The 19,045-nt window shown below is 46.1% G+C and overlaps 1 long non-coding RNA gene across 3 annotated transcripts in view; it reads left to right on the forward strand.

Annotated features, from left to right (window-relative positions):
- The window catches only part of LOC138991229 (uncharacterized), a 44,064-nt gene extending 25,447 nt beyond the window's left edge, over nt 1-18,617 (forward strand). For all 3 annotated transcript variants that reach the window (XR_011467194.1, XR_011467195.1, XR_011467193.1), the window contains 2 exons: nt 16,293-16,523; nt 17,231-18,617. This is a non-coding gene — a long non-coding RNA (uncharacterized lncRNA). The remainder of the gene's footprint in view (nt 1-16,292; nt 16,524-17,230) is intronic.
- The last annotated feature ends 428 nt before the right edge of the window (nt 18,618-19,045 follow it).

The raw sequence follows: 19,045 nt of genomic DNA on the forward strand, positions 1-19,045 counted from the left end.
TCACACTGTTCGGCTGACATTCCCACGTCCCTGAAAATCATAAGGTATTCTAAAATTGGTCTTTCTGAGAATAAAATAAATTGTGGCGGTATCTAGGTTCATTGAGTTAAACCTGGCGATCCATGTGCATACTTAGTGTCCATTAAGGCACAATTTGATGTCAGGCATCTATTTTCAGGGCCCTTCCTGGTGAGACTCGAAAGGACACATTGTTTTCTCAAATGATGGGAAATAAACACTGAAATCCTGCCCTCTCCTATTCATAATTATGTCTATGAATTTTCTCATCTATTTTTAATTGAGCAGCAATCCAAATAAAGGGTGGATTTCAGAAAACTATACAACGCAATAGTGCCTGCTGTTTCAGGTAAGACAAAGGACCATCCCACTGAGGTGGGGAAACTGGCCTAATACGGATGGCGATGAAATACCATCAGAAACAGGAGCCCCTCTTGGGATCTCCCAGAGTTTCTATGTTTTTGCTTTTTCAGTGGGGTGTAATTTGCACATGCTCCTTAGGATCCATTGGGCTTACTCCATCGTGTAGGATTTTCTTCCCCTACAACATTAGAAAAGCCCTTTTTCTGTCCTTCTAGTAGATTAATTATTTTTCAGAATCTGTCTTGGGGCTGCTTTAACCTACTGGCTCCAATTTTCGGATGGAAGCACGGCGAGAGCCGGTGATGGGCTGAGCACAGTGCAGGAGTCAGCAAGAGCCGCCTCTGGTTCCAGCCCCGAGTTCACCCTCGGAGTCAGAGGGCAGTTCCCGAGTAGCCCCTTTAGAGTCAGCTCTGTGATCCACAAACATACGGGCTGCTTTTGATGGAAGTGCTTAATCTGCTTCCTCAATGCTTTGACAAATTCACGTGTATGCTCTCATTTAGCAACTCATTGTATAATGTGCCGGGTTTCTCAAGTTACACAGTGGGTGCTCAATGAATGTTAGCTGTCCTCAGGCCCTGGAAACAGTAGGCACTGACATAAAACCAGCACGGGAAGTAAGGACATATGTGATCATAGTCGTGGGTTTGAAGGGTTCCATTCATGTCTGACTCTTTCCTGGGACACGCCGAGGACTGAGCAGCCTCTGAGTGCACTGGGTTTATCTCTGGGCTTAGTGCTGTCGGGGCACAAGATGAACTGGACGTGACCACTTTTGCATCAAGGAGCTTGGGTTTATTCAGGGCGGGAGGCTCCCAGGAGACCCTCATGCGTGATGGAGAGAGAAGAGGGGAGGAGGGACAGAGGACAGGAGTCTGGGTTTAGGAGGAGAACACAGGTTCTATGAAGCAGAGGCGATGGTGGACGTTGTTCTTACCATGTTTGCAAACCCACTCCAGCAGCTGCATGGATGTGAGTTGCTATTCGTGTGTGTCTATCATGTTTCACTTTATGGAGTGAAACTGAGGAACGAGAATGGGTTTTTTGTTTTGTTTTCTACCCTTTAATTGGGGTGTTTAGACTCTTTACATTTATTACTATTATTGATATGGTTAGATTTAAACCTATCGTCTTTCTGTTTATTTGTCTCATCTGAGTTTTATTTAAAAAAACTTTTTGTTTCGTAGGGCTTCCTTAGTGGCTCAGCTCGTAAAGAATCTGCCTGCAACGCGGGAGACCTGGGTTCGATCCCTGAGTTGGGAAGATCCAATGGAGAAGGGAAAGGCTACCTACTCCAGTATTCTGGCCTCTAGAATTCCATGGGACTGTATGGACCATGGGGTCGCAAAGAGTCAGACACGACTGAGCGACTTTCACTTTCACAGCCAATTAACAATGTTGTGACAGTTTCAAGTGAACAGCACAGGGACTCGGCCATACATACACGTGTGTCCTTTCTCTCCTGGACTCCTCTCCCGTGCAAGCTGCCACACAACATTGAGCAGAGTTCCGTCTGAAGAGCATGGGTTTTTGAATCATACTGATCTGGGTTTAAATCCTAACTCTGTTCCCTGCTGCCTGATTTTGGGCAAATTTCTTAACACGCTTGAACTTCTGTTTCCTCATCTGTAGAATGGGGATGCCACGCAGAATTTAAGATTGGCTGAAGATGGGTGTGTTTAGAGCCCCAGCACAGGGACTCTTATCAGAATTCTCGCTAGCGGTGGTTGTTGCTGTCGTTAATAACTGAGCTTATAGATTCTGGCAGGCTTTTCTGGCTGAGATGTGATCTGTGAATTTGTATGTACATCCTGGAGAGTTGTCAGAGAAGAGAACGTGACGTGCTAATCCTCTTTTCTTATGTGCTAAGTTGCCTCTGTCACCTCTGACTCTTTGCACCCCTGGGTATCCTGCCAGGCTCCTCTGTCCATGGGATGCTCCAGGCAAGCATCCCTAGAGAGGGTTGCCATGCCCTCCTCCAGGGGATCTTCCCGACCCAGGGGTCGAACCCGAGTCTCTTGTGTTCCTGCATTGTCAGGCAGGGTCTTTACCTCTAGTGCCTCCGTTCCCTTCCCTTTGGTGACTTTTAAGAAAGGGAGTAAGATCTAGGAGTTTGTAACCCTTATGGGGAATGAATATAGTCACTTTACTGATGGCTCAGTGGTAAAGAATCTGCCTGCCTGTGCAAGAGCCACAGGAGATGCGGGTTCAGCCCCTGGGTCAGGAAGATCCCCTGGAGGGGGGCATGGCAACCCGCTCCACAATTCTTGCCTGGAGAGTTCTCATGGACAGAGGAGCCTGGTGGGCTACAGTCCATGGGGTCGCAAAGAGTCAGACACTACTGAAGCGACTGAGCACACACTGGTGTTAATCTTGATTGATCACATCTCATGTCCAGTTGATTCCTTAGGTGGCTGTTTTCAACATACCTAAGAGTGAGTTCTGTTTTCATTTCTCTCTTCTTCCTGCTTTAGTCTAAACTCAGTAAATAAATAGCACGTCAAGTGAAACCAAGTGCTGTGATCACGCCCATCCGTGGAGATGGTCTCAGTGTCCTGGAGATGTAGCGACTTTGGCTGCAAAGTCCGAGACGGTCACCTCCGCAGGTCAGAGCCCGCCAGCTCCCCACTGAACTCCTGGGTTGACCGGTTGTCACACGGAGGGTGTAGTTTCTTGCTATTGGCTGGTGGCTGCAGTAACGGACAGTGTGTGTAGAGAACATTTCCAGCCTCCGAGGGAGCTCAGGGGGACTGTGCTGCTTCCCGCCCGCCCCCCGCTCCCCGCCAAGGGGGAACCGAGCTGAAGTGTCAGACAATGGACCGCTTTCACTTTCACACTTAATATGATGGCCAACATCGTATATTAGAGGAATGGATAGATTCTGACGAAAAGATGGAAGACGCCGCCAGAAGAAGGGATCAGAATCGAGACACTGCACTGTGAACGCTGGCACATGTCGGGGATCAATATATTGGATCACGTGCATATTACACTCACATTAAGGATCCAAAACTGGACTCCAGTCTGATGAGAATGGTTCTTCCAGTACCAGGAGAGCTAACGCATACTGGTCTTGATTGGACTGCTGAATGCTGCTGTCCTAGAAATTCATCAGCGGCATCTGGGAGACTGAAAATATTGGTGCTTATACTGCTGCTGGGTCGGACGCAGCCGGGCGACTGAACACACATCCCCACACAAGTATTGTTGCTGCCGTTCTTGTTCTCAGTGGATTCCAGAGGCCAGCTCTCTAGCATGTGATCTCAGACACAGCCTGTCTTCCCTTGTAGCAAATTAAAAGGATTTCCCCATGGACTTCCCTGGCGGTACAGTGGATAAAAATCCATCTGTCAGTGCAGGGGACACAGGTTCGATCCCTGGTCCAGGAAGATCCCACGTGCCATGGAGTAGCTATGCCTGTAGCCCCAGAGCCACAACTGCTGAAGCCCAAGTGCCCAAGTCCTTGCTTTGCAACAAGAGAAGCCACCGCAGCGAGAAGCCCCCACACCACACTGAGGAGTAGCCCCCGCCCGCCCGCCACAACGAGAGAAAGCCCTGAGCAGAAATGAAGCCCCTTCACACCCAAAATAAACACAAAACTAATTAATAAAAAAGTTTTCCCTCAGTGAGCAGAGGAAGAAAAATATTGCAGCGCTTTGCAGATCCGTTGGGCTTACAAGAATGGACGACAGTGTGACCCCAGTCTCCTGCGTTGGTGCAGCTGTTACTAACCCTAAGGCGTTTTAAAGGATCTTCAACTCCATCCCCATTAGCTTTTAAATTCATTGGCTCAAACGAAACAAGACGGGTGACTAGGATACAAGGTCATACTTATCTGTATTTCTATGAAAACTTTTAGGATTTTTTCATTTTATAAAATTTGGATAAAGATTCTAAGTGTAGATTGTTAAAAGTCACTTTGGCACGCTTGAAAGTGAAAGTTGCTCAGTCGTGTCCGACTCTTTGCGACCCCATGGACTATACAGTTCCCAGGCCAGAATACTGGGTGGGTAGCCTATTCCTTCTCCAGGGCATCTTCCTGACCCAGGAATCAAACCGGGGTCTCCTGCTCTGCAAGATTCTTTACCAGCTGAGTTAAGATGCGTAGGAACACTCAAATACTATGGATGGTCCCTTCTTTTTTGTTTTTCCTTTCCATCTCTGTTTTTACATTTTAGATCATTGTAATCAAGGTAACACTTATTTTCGAGTGGTACCTTATATTTTAACACTTTCCTATGTTGTTCTGTGTTCCTGCTCTGAGAGTGTTTTTCAGGCTTCCCGGACAGTTCAGGGCTAAGAACATGAGCTTCCACTGCCAGGGGCTCGGGCTTGATAGCCGAATTGTCTACTGCTCAGCACATAGCAAGTGTTCATTATTTTTACTGTCATTATAAGTATTTATTTTTAGTTCCTTAACTACCAACAGGCACTATTTTATAATTTTCGTTTTCTTTTGTTGACTTAGCTGTTTCCATCTTTTGTCTTTTGGCTTTTTGAGTTCTGTTATTCTTAAACTTTAAGATGAGATATTTATGATACTCCTTATCTGACATTTATACTAATTTTCCTCTAATCTAGATTTTTTTTGTATAGAAATTCAAGTATTTTATTTTATTGATAGAGTTCTGTTTTCTTTCAGACTTCCTTCAGTTGTGTCAAGTCTGAGGAACATGTGATTGTTCTTCCAAAGACCTACTTGGTTTTCCGCTAAATTGTAATGATTTTAAAACTAATGTGCTCTAGTTTAGACTTTGATTTTGTGCATTAATGTAAATCATGGTCTTGCATCCTTTTTCCTGTCCACAACGTTATCTAGTTATCCTAATGCCATTTAAAAATAATCTTTGCTTTTCTGTTGTCCTGTGATAACTGATTTTCCACACATTACCTTCTGTTATATGACTGTTCTAATCAGTAATGAGCTGTGATTTGACTATTTCTTTGAGGTCTCCGGGGCAAGTGGTATGCAGGAATTTTCACTGTCTTGGGAGAGTCCAGCATTTACAAAGAAACTTGGCCACCATATTCTGTGTCACAAGGGTACCTGTGGGCCGTACACAAGAACTTAGCCGTGCTTGAGAGCTGTAAATCTTATCTTAGTAAATAAAATAAAACTGGCTAATGATCACCGACTGCGTTTTCTTTTCTTCTAAGGGATGGGCTTGAAAAAGAAAAAGAGGACTGGTATCTTACAGCAGCACTAAAACAGCTTTTAAGCAAAAAATAGCCTTATGTCAACCAAAGAGATTTATCCTCATTACACAAACACACCTTTCTCAGTTCTGTCCTTTTGTGCTGTAATTGTTTCCATGCTATACAACTCCAGGAGAGATTAGACCCAAAAGACTTCACTCGTACAAAAACATTTTTATGTGCTTTATTTTCCGGAAGGACCAGGAACTGGTATGTCAGGGCAAGTTGGTTTAGAGGGAATATACCCCAGGGCTAACAATTTATCTGCCATGTATAATTCCAGTTACCCCTAAGGAACATGGAGAGCCAGTTGGGTGTGGAGTTTGGGGGAACATCAGTTTGGTTGGCTGTAGGTTCGTTAACATCGAGAGAAGGTGGAATCACTGTGCGTGGTTCTTGTTTGGGAATCTATTGTTGTTGTTGTTCAGTGGCTAAGTCGTGTCCAACTCTTTGAGATCCCATGGACTGCAGCACTCCAGACTTCCCTGTCCTTCACTGTCTCCCGGAGTTTGCTCTAATTCATGTTCATTGAGTCGGTGATGCTGTCTAACCATCTCATCCTCTGCCACCCTCTTCTCCTTTTGCCTTCAATCTTTGCCAGCATCAGGGTCTTTTCAAATGAGTCAACTGTGCATCAGGTGGCCAAAGTGTTGGAGCTTCAGCTTCAGCATCAGTCCTTCCAATGAATATTCAGGACTGATTTCCTTTAGGATGGACTGGTTTGATCTCCCTGCTGTCCAAGGGACGCTCAAGAGTCTTCACCAGCACCACAATTTGAAAGCATCAGTTCTTTGCCACTCAGCCTTCTTTATGGTCCAACTCTCGCACCCATACATGACTACTGGAAGGAACCATAGCTTTGGCTCTGCAGACCTTTGTCAGCAAAGTGATGTCCCTGGTTTAACACGCTGTCTAGGTTTGTCATAGCTTTCCTTCCGAGGGGCAAGCGTCTTTAAGTTCATGGCTGCATCACCATCTGCAGTGATTTTGGAGCCGAGAAAATAATATCTGTCACTGCTTCCACTTTTTCCCCTTGTATTTGCCATGAAGTGATGGGACTGGATGCCATGATCTTGGTTTTTAAAATGTAGAGTTTTAAGCCAGCTTTTCCACTCTCCTTTTTCACCCTCATCAAGAGGCTCTCTACTTCCCCTTTACTTTCTGACATTAGAATGGTATCATCTACATATCTGTGGCTATTGATATTGCTCCTGGCAATCTTGATTCCATCTTGTGGAAGTTTTGCTGGGAGATAAATCTGGATTTGTCATTGTGAACCAAAGCAGGTCAGGTTTATGGTTCTGTTCTAGTTCAACTGAGGCACAAAAAAGATGGTCTTTATGATCTGATCATACCTACTTTTCTTATGGCGTGCTCAGTTGCTTTAGTCGTGTCTGACTCTTTGCAACCCCATGGACTGTAGCCCGCCAGGCTCCCTCTGTGCACGGGATTCTCCAGGCAAGAATACTGGAGTCGGTAGCCATTCCCTTCTCCAGGGGGTCTTCCCGACCCAGGGATCGAACCTGCGTCTCTTACGTCTCCTTGCATTGGCAGGCAGGTTCTTTACCACCAGCGCCGCGTGGGAAATCCGTTTTCTTACAGTGGAAACACCACAGGCGTGGGTTGAGGACAGTTTGTGAAATGCGCAAAGAACACGGTGAGCCGTGTGTCTAAGCTCGACCGAGGCTCGCTCTCATGGAGAGAACAGGGCCCTTGTGTTTTAGTTGTTTACAGTTCAGCTGGGAAGACGAGACTGACACGTATAAAATTTTAACTAGCAGTAAAAACCAGGATATGAATCAAAACCAAATGATGGTGCAGTGGCTGAGCAGGAGGTCAGAGAGGGGACCATCGGGAGGGGCGGGGGCACCCGCAGTGGCTTCCTGGGCAGGTTCGGACACCCCTGAGCCTTGAAGGATGGATGGTGACGAGGTGGAGGACCGGGATGCTCAGGGGAGGAGCAGCCTGAGCAAAGACGCGGGGGCTTGAATGAACAAAACCTGCTGGAGCGGCAGTGACGAAATGAGGCAGGCTGGGGTAGAGATTCCAGGGGGTGCTTGGAGTCTGATTCTGAACAACCTTGAATGTCAGACTTTTTTTGTCCCCCTTAAATAACTAAAGGAAAGCTAAGTTTATTCACTTACTTAATCTTATCCAACAGCTTTCTGGATTTGAATGCCAAACATCACTGTATATCATTTGGAACGTTGTCTTTATATTTTTCTTGAATACAGTTAAAGTGAAGGGTTCATGTGCATTTTTAAGAATGAAAGAGAGTGGGAAAAAAAGATCCCCAAACCACAGAAGACATTGAGGGCAGTGAAACTGCTCTGTCTGAGATGCCTGCGGTGGGTTATGTTTCTCTAAACCCACAGGATGTGTTACACCCTGAGTGAACGCTAATGTGAACTAGGACTCTTCCCTGGGGGCTCAGTGGGAAAGAATTCCCCTGCTAATGCGGGAGACTGAAGTTTGATCCCTGGGTGAGGAAGATCCCCTGGAGGAGGAAGTGGCTACCCACTCCAGTATTCTTGCCCGGGAAATCCCGTGGACAGAGGCACCTGGCGGGCTACAGTCCATGGGGTTACAAAAGTGTCAAACATGACTTAACGACTGAACCACAATGATGTTCAGGGAGGCAGTCGCCCGTGAAGATAGGGGACGTGTTGGAAATCTCTCTACCTTCCACTCAGTTAACCTGAAACTGCTCCAAGAATAAATGCTGTTAAAAAAAGAAGAAGAAGATTTAAAAAGCACGAGAGTAGTAGACCTGCGTAGGTTTCTTCCATTTACCCGTCTTGGCGGTGCTGGGTCTTTGGCGCGGTGCGGGTTTTTCTCCAGTGTGGCGATCTGGGGCGACCACTCTTTGCAGTGTGTGGTCTTCTCTGTGGTGCCTTCTCTTGTGTGGCGCTTGGGCTCTAGGGTGCCGGGCTCAGTTACCCTGAAGCGTGTGGCATCTTCCTGGATCAGGCACCAGTCCACGTCCCCGGCACTGGCGGGCGGATTCGTAACCTCTGGACCACCAGGAAAGTCCAGATTTCTGTCTTTTAAAGATGTGAATGGAGATAACCAAGGTGAACCTTTTTCTATATTTTATTAAAGCTTAGTTTCTTTACAATGTTGTATTAGTTTCAGGTATAAAGCAAAGTGATTCAGCTATATATGAATATATAATATAATATTATACTGTACATAGTGTTATATATAGTATTGTTGCAGAAAATATTGTATAACACTCCATATAGTATTGTTGCAGCTATATATCAATATATAAGAATACTATATGTAGTGTTAAATAAGTACTATATATATAGTGTTATATTGTACATGTATTAATATATATGTACAATATATTCTGTATACGTATATTATATAACTACATACATGGCATTGTTGCAGGAAAAAGCCAGTTCTGATTCTGTGTTGCAACCCTTGCTTTTACTTACTTTCCATTGCTATTGTTATTATAATCACACAGGTTGGTCTGCCTCAGAGAATCCTGCCCCTCTGCCTGACTGTTAAACTAAAATGCCTTTGTTCAGAACCCTATCCACTTGGGGATGGTGGCTGCTGCTGCTGTTAAGTCGCTTCTGTCGCGTCCAACTCTGTGCGACCCCAGAGACGGCAGTCCACCAGGCTCCCCCGTCCCTGGGATTCTCCAGGCAAGAACACTGGAGTGGGTTGCCATTTCCTTCTCCAGTGCATGCAAGTGAAAAGTGAAAGTGAAGTCGCTCAGTCGTGTCCGAGTCTTTGAGACCCCATGGACTGCAGCCTACCAGGCTCCTCCGTCCATGGGATTTCCCAGGCAAGAGTACTGGAGTGGGGTGCCATTGCCTTCTCCTTGGGGATGGCAGGAAGAAAGAAATTAACATATCCCCCTGCCTGAGGCTTGCCGTTCTAAGAGATATTTTCAAGATTATTAGCCTTTTTCCTTTGTTTCCTCATCGCCCCCCCATCTCTTACCCATAGAGGAACCTGGCATCAGACCCAGGGAAGATGGTTATTTGAGAGATCAGTCTGCCATCTTCTTGGTCAGCGACTCTCTTTGCCAAGCAGAGCGAACTTGGATTCAGTAATAGTTATTATATATAATAATATGTATACTATTTCTCAGATTCTTTTCCATTATGGGTTATTTCAAGATGTTGAGTATAGTTGCCTGTGCTATACAGTGGATTCTTGTTCAGTCGCTCAGTCGTGTCTGGATTCCTGTTATTTATCTATTATACATATAGTGTGAAGGTGGAAGTGTCAGTCCAACTCTGTGACCCCATGGACTGCAGCCCACCAGGCTCCTCTGTCCATGGGATTCTCCAGGCCAGAATACTGGAGTCCATTGCCATGCCCTCCTCCACGGGATCTTCCCGACCCAGGGATCGAACCCAGGTCTCCTGCATTGCAGGCAGATTTTTTACTGTCTGAGTCACCAGGGAAGCCCTCTTTTCTAAGTAAAGAGTGGAAATGAGAACTAAAACCCCACGCCCAAACCATCTGCACACAAGTCTACAATATATCAGCACCTCACTCATTTGAAACTCCCCACTTGGAAAGGGAGGAGGAAGTCCTCTTGCCTACTGGCAGTAGGAAAGGAGCTTATGCGGAGATTTACACAAAGTCAGGTCCAGAATTGGAAACAAGCACTGTCTCTTGAAATGGAGATTTGAAGTCCAGGGGGGTTTTTCATCTGAACTCCGGATAATTGCCACATTCTCACCCATTGAAATGCAGCAATTGGAAAACTGACCTTCAGACTTTTGACCACTCATGCAATGCCGGACCAGCCTTTGCTCTTTGGATAATAAACCTGTCCTGGGCACCGTGTTGACCCAGCCCTGCAGTGGAGGACAGACCGAGCGGCTGTGTGCCTTCATGGAGCCTGTGTTTGAGGAAGATAGCAAAACCGAATGACCAAGATCATTTTGTAACCCAGCAGGACCCCATAGGGTCTTCCTGGGACAGACCCCCTCCCCCAGATCCTCTGCTTTAGCTTCTCTCTAAAGTACCTCAGTTCAGTTCAGTCGCTCAGTCGTGTCTGACCCCACGGACCGCAGCACACCAGGCCTCCCTGTCCATCACTAACTCCTGGAGCTTGCTCAAACTCACGTCCATCGTGTCGGTGATGCCATCCAACCATCTCATCCTCTGTCATTCCCTTCTCCTCCTGCCTTCAATCTTTCCCAGCATCTGGGTCTTTTCAAATGAATCAGTTCTTCACATCAGGTGGCCAAAGTATTGGAGTTTGAGCTTCAGTATCAGTCCTTCCAATGAATATTCAGGACTGATTTCCTTTAGGATGGACTAGTTGGATCTCCTTGCAATCCAGGGAACTCTGAAGAGTCTTCTCCAACACCATGGTTCAAAAGCATCAATTCTTTGGCGCTCAGCTTTCTTTATGGTCCAACTCTCACATCCATGCATGACTACTGGAAAAAACATAGCTTGGATTAGACGGACTTGTTGGCAATGTCTCTGCTTTTTACTATGATGTCTAGGTTAGTCATGGCTTTTCTTCCAAGGAGCAAGCATTTTTTTAATTTCATGGCTGTGGTCACCATCTGCAGTGATTTTGGAGCCCTCCAAAATAAAGTCTGTGACCGTTTCCATTGTTTCCCCATCTATTTGCCATGAAGTGATGGGACTACGGTTTTTCCTGTGGTCATGTATGGATGTGAGAGTTGGACTGTGAAGAAGGCTGAGCGCCAAAGAATTGATGCTTTTGAACTGTGGTGTTGGAGAAGACTCTTGAGAGTCCCTTGGACTGCAAGGAGATCCAACCAGTCCATTCTGAAGGAGATCAGCCCTGGCATTTCTTTGGAAGGAATGATGCTAAAGCTGAAACTCCAGTACTTTGGCCACCTCATGCGAAGAGTTGACTCATTGGAAAAGACTCTGATGCTGGGTGGGATTGGGGGCAGGAGGAGAAGGGGACGACAGAGGATGAGATGGCTGGATGGCATCACTGGCTCGATGGACGTGAGTCTGGGGGAACTCCGGGAGTTGGTGATGGACAGGGAGGCCTGGTGTGCTGCGATTCATGGGGTCGAAAAGAGTCGGACATGACTGAGTGACTGAACTGAACTGAACTGAACTGATGGAACTGGATGACTTGATCTTTGTTTTTTGAATGTTGAGTTAGATAATAGTGTTTGATGCACATTTCCTGAGTTGTTTTGCAGATGTGAAAACCTGTCTCCAATAGAAGATGTTAACTACTTGATAACCATGGCCCTAGGGCTTCTGGAGCCTAGGGACTGACAGCTGAACTCCTGTGACCTGCCCTGTTCCCACACCATCAGCCAGTCAGAGAGTTGTGCACGAGCTGATCACACACCCTGTGACTCCTCCCTGCCCCCCAACCTGGCTTTTAAAAGAGCTTTGCTGAAACACTTCACCCTTTGGGGAGTTTGGGAATTTTTACGGCCTGAGCCACCTCTCCTTGTGCGGCCCTGCAATAAACCTTTCTCTGCTCCAGACTGCGATGTTTCCACTTGTTTGACCTCACTGTGTCCAGAAACTGGGACTGAGTGAGGAGGGTGGCCGCAGTCTCACCGCAACGAGCGGGGAGGCTGGGGGCAGACCCCGCTTTAGATCAGTGGTCACGGAAGTGAGGGCTTTAGACACTTCCGGGAGGAACGGCCGGTTAAGTGAACATCTGGGGATGGGGTTTCAGGAGGAGGGAACACCGGGGACAGGGGTCTGAGCCCCAGAAGGGCTGGCTGTGTGTGATTTACGCGGGTCCCCGTCATGCGGCCTTCTGGGTGTGAATCCAGGCAGGTGTGGTCCCTGATGACCTGGGGAGGGGATGCTTAGAGGCGATCCAAGCCGCAGTCCTTGTAGATGGAAGGGGCTGGGCGCTCGGTTCCGTTGCCCTGGTTCCTGTCCATCTCACCCAGGAGCAGTGGGAGGGGCGAGGTTGTTTGAAACCTGCTGGCCCTTAAAGAGCATGCTTAGGTTCTCCAAGTCTTAACCACTGGGCCTCCAGGGAAATCCCTGGATTTTTACTCCATGTGGAGCGCAGGGCAGAAGGGGAAGCCAGAGATGAAATCAGAGAGAGCAACAGGGCTAGATTGGGAATGCCATTTGTAAACTAGGCTAGAGACTTTGGTCTTTATCTTGGGGATAACAGAGAGTTAGGAAGGCAGTTAAAAAAAAGTCAGATCGGATTGTGGGGAGGCAAGGAGTGTGTTAAGCTGTTGCATAATATCAGGTGGCCCATGATGGCTTCTGGGGCCAGAGCAGTGAAGCTGAACTGGGGCTGAATGGGTACACTTGATACATATGTGGAGATAAACACACTTGCAGGGTGGGTGAGGAGGAATTAAGGAAGATGGCCAAACTCTCAGCTTGAGCGACTGTGGTGGTTGGCTGTTTCCCAATCCCAGGACACCTGAGACGGTCCAGACACCCTCTCGCTGGCTTGGAGACGCAGAGGGCCGTGAGGCACACGGGTGGGTAGCCTATCCTAGCTGAAACAGGCCCTACCTGGCAACCCGCCTGGAAACGGGGTGCCCAGTCCCATAGCTGCAGGGCACTGAATTATGCCAACCCAAAGGATGAGCCCAGAAGTGGTAGACAGACAAGGAGGCAAGAAAGCGTGGCTTTCGGAGAGTAAAGAGGAACACGGGGTGGGCCTGTCACCGCCTGCCCGCTTCAGACTGCATCGGGCGCTGGGGTTTGGGAGTCGTTCAGGAGGAGAGATTCTGGTTTTCTTCTGTTATGGAGCTGTGGGGCGATTCACTACCCTTTGGGCTTAAGCAGCAAAGCCCGGGCTGCAAGTGGCCTGACACTTCTCGGCAGGAAAGCCTTGAAGATGCCTCTGTTCACTCTGTGTGTCCCCCGAGCCCACATTGGAAGCCTTCTAGAATAACGCGTCTATCTGATTCTCTTATCATCCTGAGTCCACATCCCCTGATTTATGTCAGAAACCAGATTGTGCCGTGATTGCCCATGTGTTCCTGTTGTTGTTGCTGTTTTCAGTAGAAGGTAAATGGGCCTCTCCTGTAATCTGAGGCTGGAAGACCTCCAGGAGGCAGGGGCTGCCTTTATTTTGGTTATATGCCTGACACATGTCCCTCTTTTAAAAATGGCTATTGTCATATCATGACAGTAAATAATATTTATTTATGAATTCAGCCAATACTTGTTGAGTGCCTATTATGTGCCAGGTATTTTTCTAGGTGCTAAAAATTCAGCTGCGAATAAAGCAGAATATACTTTCATAGAGAGGAGACAGAGAATAAGTGAGGTGAATAGAATGTATCCCACGCTAGATGCTGATAAGTACTGACAGTGTTAATGGCTCAGTCATGTCCAGCTCTTTGCGGCCCCATGGCCTGTAGTAGCCCGCCAGGCTCCTTGTCCATAGGCTTCTCCAGGCAAGAGTACTGGAGTGGGTTTCCATTCCCTTCTCCAGGGGATCTTCTTGACTCGGATTGAAGCTGGGTCTCCTGCATGGCAGGCAGATTCTTTACCATCTGAGCTACTGGGGAAGCCCTAATAAGTGCTAAAGAGGAAAATAAAGAAGGTGAAGATGGGGCCTGGGATGGGGTGTTGGGAAGGGCAGCCAGGGACCATACCCCCACCCCTGCCCTGGAGTCCGCAGGAAGGAGAGGCGGGCAGTCTTGCAGGAGGGATCTTTATTTGGTAAGTTATGTTGTTGTTGTTCAGTCGCTAAGTCACGAAGTCACTTTACACCCCCATGGGCTGCAGCACACCAGGCTCCCCTGTCCTTCACCATCTCCCAGAGCTTGCTCAGACTCATGTCCACTGAGTCAGTGATGCCATCCAACCGTCTCGTCCTGTCGTCCCCTTCTCCTCCTGCCTTCAATCTTTCCCAGCATCAGGTTCTTTTCCAGTGAGTGGGCTCTTCACATCAGATGGCTGCAGTATTGGAGCTTCAGCTTCAGCTTCAGCATCAGTCCTTCTAGTGAATATTCAGGGTTTATATCCTGTAGGATTGACTGGTTGGATCTCCTTGCAGTCCAAGGGACTCTCAAGAGCCTTCTCCAACACCACAGTTCAAAAGCATCAATTCTTTGGCATTCAGCCTTCTTTATGGTCCAACTCTCACATCCGTACATGACTACTGGAAAAATCATAGCTTTGACTATTTTTTTGTCGGCAAAGTGATGTCCCTGCTTTTTAATATGCTCTCTAGGTTTGTCATAGCTTTCCTTCCAAGGGGCAAGCGTTCTTTAATTTCATGGCTGCAGTCACTGTCCGCAGTGATTTTGGAGTCTGAGAAAATAAAATCTGTCACAGCTCCTACTTTTCCCCTTCTATTTGCCATGATCTTAGTTTTTTGACTCTTGAGTTTTAATCCAGCTTTTTCACTCTTCTCTTTCGTCAAGAGGCTCTTTAGTTTCTCTTCACTTTTCTGCTATTGTGGTGGTGTCGTCTGCATATCTGAGGTTAGATTGAGAGGTGATGCTTTATCTTGGTGCACAGAGAGAAACCCTAATTTTTAATAATGACAGTGACCTGAAATTTAATTTCTGCTACTCCTAAGAGCCCCTTGCTCTGTATATTGGGAAACCAGCCTGATGAGCGTCACAGGAGAGTAGCCATGTCTAGAAGGGAAAGTAATCTAGCCAGAAAATGTTAAAATGATAGGGAATCTCAAAGATTATTTAGTGAACTACCCACTCTTTTGTAGCAGAAGAAAACAAAAGACTAATGATGAATTATGGCAGAGTCAAGTCTTTCTGCTCTGAGTTTTGCCCCGGGCCACACCCATCTCTGCCTGGACCACAAGTCTTCCCGAGCAGTGATTACAGAGCCCTGGTACCTACCAACAAGGATCAGGGTAACTTCCTCGTGAGCTGATCCGCCCCAGGGTAGGTGAATTGCACCACCGCTGGTTGAGTCACGCTCCATCCTCTGCAGCGCCTTGCCCCGGGCAGGCTTCTTCCAACCAGCTGGGGAGTAACAAAGTCCACTCCAATCAGCTCCTCTGTGCTTGAAGATTTCTGGGTTATCTCACTGGTAGCTTCTGGTGGCCACAAAAAGAAAACAAACATGGTGATTGACAGCAGAAAAGGAATTCTGTGATTCAGATTCTGAATGTGTACAGAGCGGTTTGGATGGGACCTTGGAAAATTCTGCTGATTCCTGTGGAAATACTTTTTTTTTTTTTTTTTTGATGGCATGTTATTATAGATTGTCTACAAAATGGAAATGGAAAAAATATGAGTGGGTTGGAGTCAGGGGTATCGTTGTGTGCCCAAGCAATCTCCCCCAAGTGTCTTGCATGTCACAACTACAGTCCAGTGGGTTTTTGCTCTCTGTGGTTTTTATTACATAGTTTTGGGGGTAAAATGATATACCTTTAAATCTCTATATATTTCCTTATGTAAAGAGCTAAATATATGGACATGATCTGTTGGGTCCTAACAGATCTTTCTGGGAACGTGGGATGGGCTGAAGTCAGAGTGGGCCATGACCCAACTCCTGAGCAGGTGATACCTCCAAGAGGCAGGATGGAGACCCAGAATCAGAGTCGCCGAGAGGGGATGATCCAGGCAGGGAAGAGAGATTAGGACTCCCGTGCCAGGGGTCCCGACGGAGGGCCGGGGGTCATCTTCTGTGCTGTGTGGCCTTCGCTAAAGGCCCAGGGCAGAGCCCCTGTGGTCTGAGTGGGGAGGGAAAGACTGGGAGGGGTTTCCTTGGTTTTAAAGCCATAATCTGCTAACATCTGCTCAATGAAACCTTTCCAGATTGCTTTGCAGATACGGTTACTGCTGTCTTGAGCTACCAAAGCAGCTATGCTTCTCCTACGACGCCTCATGCCGCCTCATGCCATCAAGCCTCATGATGCCTACAGGATTATGCTGCTATCTGGGAGCCTCATGATGCCTACAGGATTATGCTGCTATCTGGGAGCACAGTCACTGGTGCTGCAGTCTTTATAGTCTCCACACTGCCTGGGACTGCTTCACGCACAGCAGGTACAAGAGAAATGTTTATTGACTTGAACAGATAAGTCCTAATTCAGATAGATTCCATGAAACAGGAATGCTAATAATACCTTGCATAGAGGGTGACTGTTGCAATAAAGAAAAATAATTGATATAAAGTGCTTTGCTCAGGGCTGTGCACAAAGACACTCGTTTAATATTAGCTATCTTTATTATTATTGTGACCATTACTTGAATTGAAGAAATGCATCAGAATTTAAATAGTTTTGCCTACTAGTCTTTTGGCTTCTAATAATTATAATATGGACTCGAGTAAGTTTTGATGATTAAAATATGGTATTTAAAAAAATTTTTGGAGTATAGTTTATATACAATGTTGGATTACTTTCAGGTGTATGGCCAAATGAATCAGTTATACATATACATATATCCACTCTTTTTTTTAGGTTCTTTTCCCATATAGACCATTACAGAGTTTTTGAGTAGAGTTCTATGAAACAGAAATAGAGTCACAGATGTAGAAAATAAACTTATTGTTACCAGGGGTTAAGGAGGAGTGGGGGAGAGATAAATTGGGACATTGGGATTGACAAATACTGACTACTAAAATATGATATTTTAAATGTCCAGTGAAAACTGTGTTTGGAAACATTTCTTGTGCTCTGATCACTGATATTTGACCTCAGAATCAGAGTTGAATTGATTAAATCAAACACCGTCAACTTTAAATATTTCAGGTCTACAGAGATAATATTTGGATCACAAAATGATGAATACAAATTATTAAGACCAACTTGCATTTATCACTGAAGACTCCTATGGGAAGATCCTTGAACAACCCAAGTGACTCTCGTGGAGAAACCATGATGTCCACAAGAAATGAGATAATGAGGTTTCTCTAAAGGCCAGGAGTTGCTCAACAGGCACAATGTGTCGTAAACCATAGATGATGGTAAGGGTGAGACAGCAGGGCTTAGCTGCAGCGTGACGGTCCTCAGACTCGGAATCCATGGCAACGTCCCCATCTGCGGACCACTAATTTAGTGAGTCTGTTCTTTTGTGGTTTGGACATTATACACTGTGATATTTCAAGGGTCCCCACAACAGGGCAGAAAATGACTTTTTCACCCTCTTGTTCTCCTTGTGGGTGTGACTTACAGAATAAGTTTCCTGAACATAGGAATGAATTATGGTGATACATGCAGTGGTGCGGGCTTTCCCAGAGGCTTAGTGGTGAAGAACCCCACCCGCAGTGCAGGAGATGCGGGTTCAATCCCTGGGTCAGGAAGATCCCCTGGAGGAGGAAATGGTAACCCCCTCCAGTATTTTTGCTGGAGGATCCCATGGACAGAGGAGCCAGGCGGGCTGCAGTTCATAGGGTCACAAAGAGTCAGACATGACTGAAGCGACTGATCACGATACGGCGGTGCACACTACCGAAGTGATATCATTACCTTGTGATTTGAGATGTTTTTTTTCACACATCTGCTCTTTCGTCAGAGCTGGACATGAAACCTGATGAAGGCAGGAACTATGCTTTATTTTCTGTGTGTCCCTGACTGTGTTAGTATGGGGGATTAGTGATTATAAATTTACTTTGATTTGAGTTTGGTGTGTTGTTTAGGCCAGTTTGACTTAGTAAAAAACCAGGGCGGGGCGTTTGGCAATTGTGTGATGGAGGCTGAGAGATATCTGTTTGGAAAACTTTGCTCTGGTCATCAGGGCCTTGACTTTCCAATATTTATGGTATCTTTTTCAAAAATTCATGCTTTTCTAAGATCAACATCTATACTCTGTATGTCATAAAAAGAGTGGACAAGACAGGCCACAGCTGGGAAAAGCTATTTGGAACACATACAAATGACAAATGATGAGTCCAGAATACCACACAGAGAATCTCAGTGAGTCACCAGGAGAAAGCCTAATGAATGGAGGAGAGACGTGGGGAAAGATCTGAGTTGTCATTTTGGGAAATGAAAACTACAAGGAAGATACCACTTTATTTCCATTAAATGAAATTTATAAAAAGTTATCTAACACTTGTGTAGGAAGGCATTATTTTATAGGTTTTACACACAGTAGCTATTTAATTCTCTCAACAATCCTATAGGGAATGTTCTGTAATTATCTCCATTTACCAGATGAAATTAAAAGATGCTTGCTCCTTGGAAGAAAAGCTATGACAAACCTAGATAGTGTATTAAAAAGCAGAGATATTACTTGGCCAACAAATGTCCATCTAGTCAAAGCTATGGATTTTCCAGTAATCGTGTATGGTTGTGAGACTTGGACCATAAAGAAAGCTGTGTGCCAAAGAATTGATGCCTTTGAACTGGGGTGTTAGAGAAGACTCTTGAGAGTCCCTTGGACTGCAAGGAGATCCAACCAGTCCATCCTAAAGGAGATCAGTCCTGGGTGTTCATTGGAAGGACTGATGCTGAAGTTGAAACTCCAATACTTTGGCCACCTCATGCGAAGAGCTGACTCATTGGAAAAGACCCTGATGCTGGGAAAGATTGAGGGCAGGAGGAGAAGGGGAAGACAGAGGATGA

The sequence above is a fragment of the Bos mutus genome, chromosome 16 (genome assembly GCF_027580195.1).
Source record: "Bos mutus isolate GX-2022 chromosome 16, NWIPB_WYAK_1.1, whole genome shotgun sequence".
Classification (NCBI taxonomy): Eukaryota; Metazoa; Chordata; class Mammalia; order Artiodactyla; family Bovidae; genus Bos; species Bos mutus.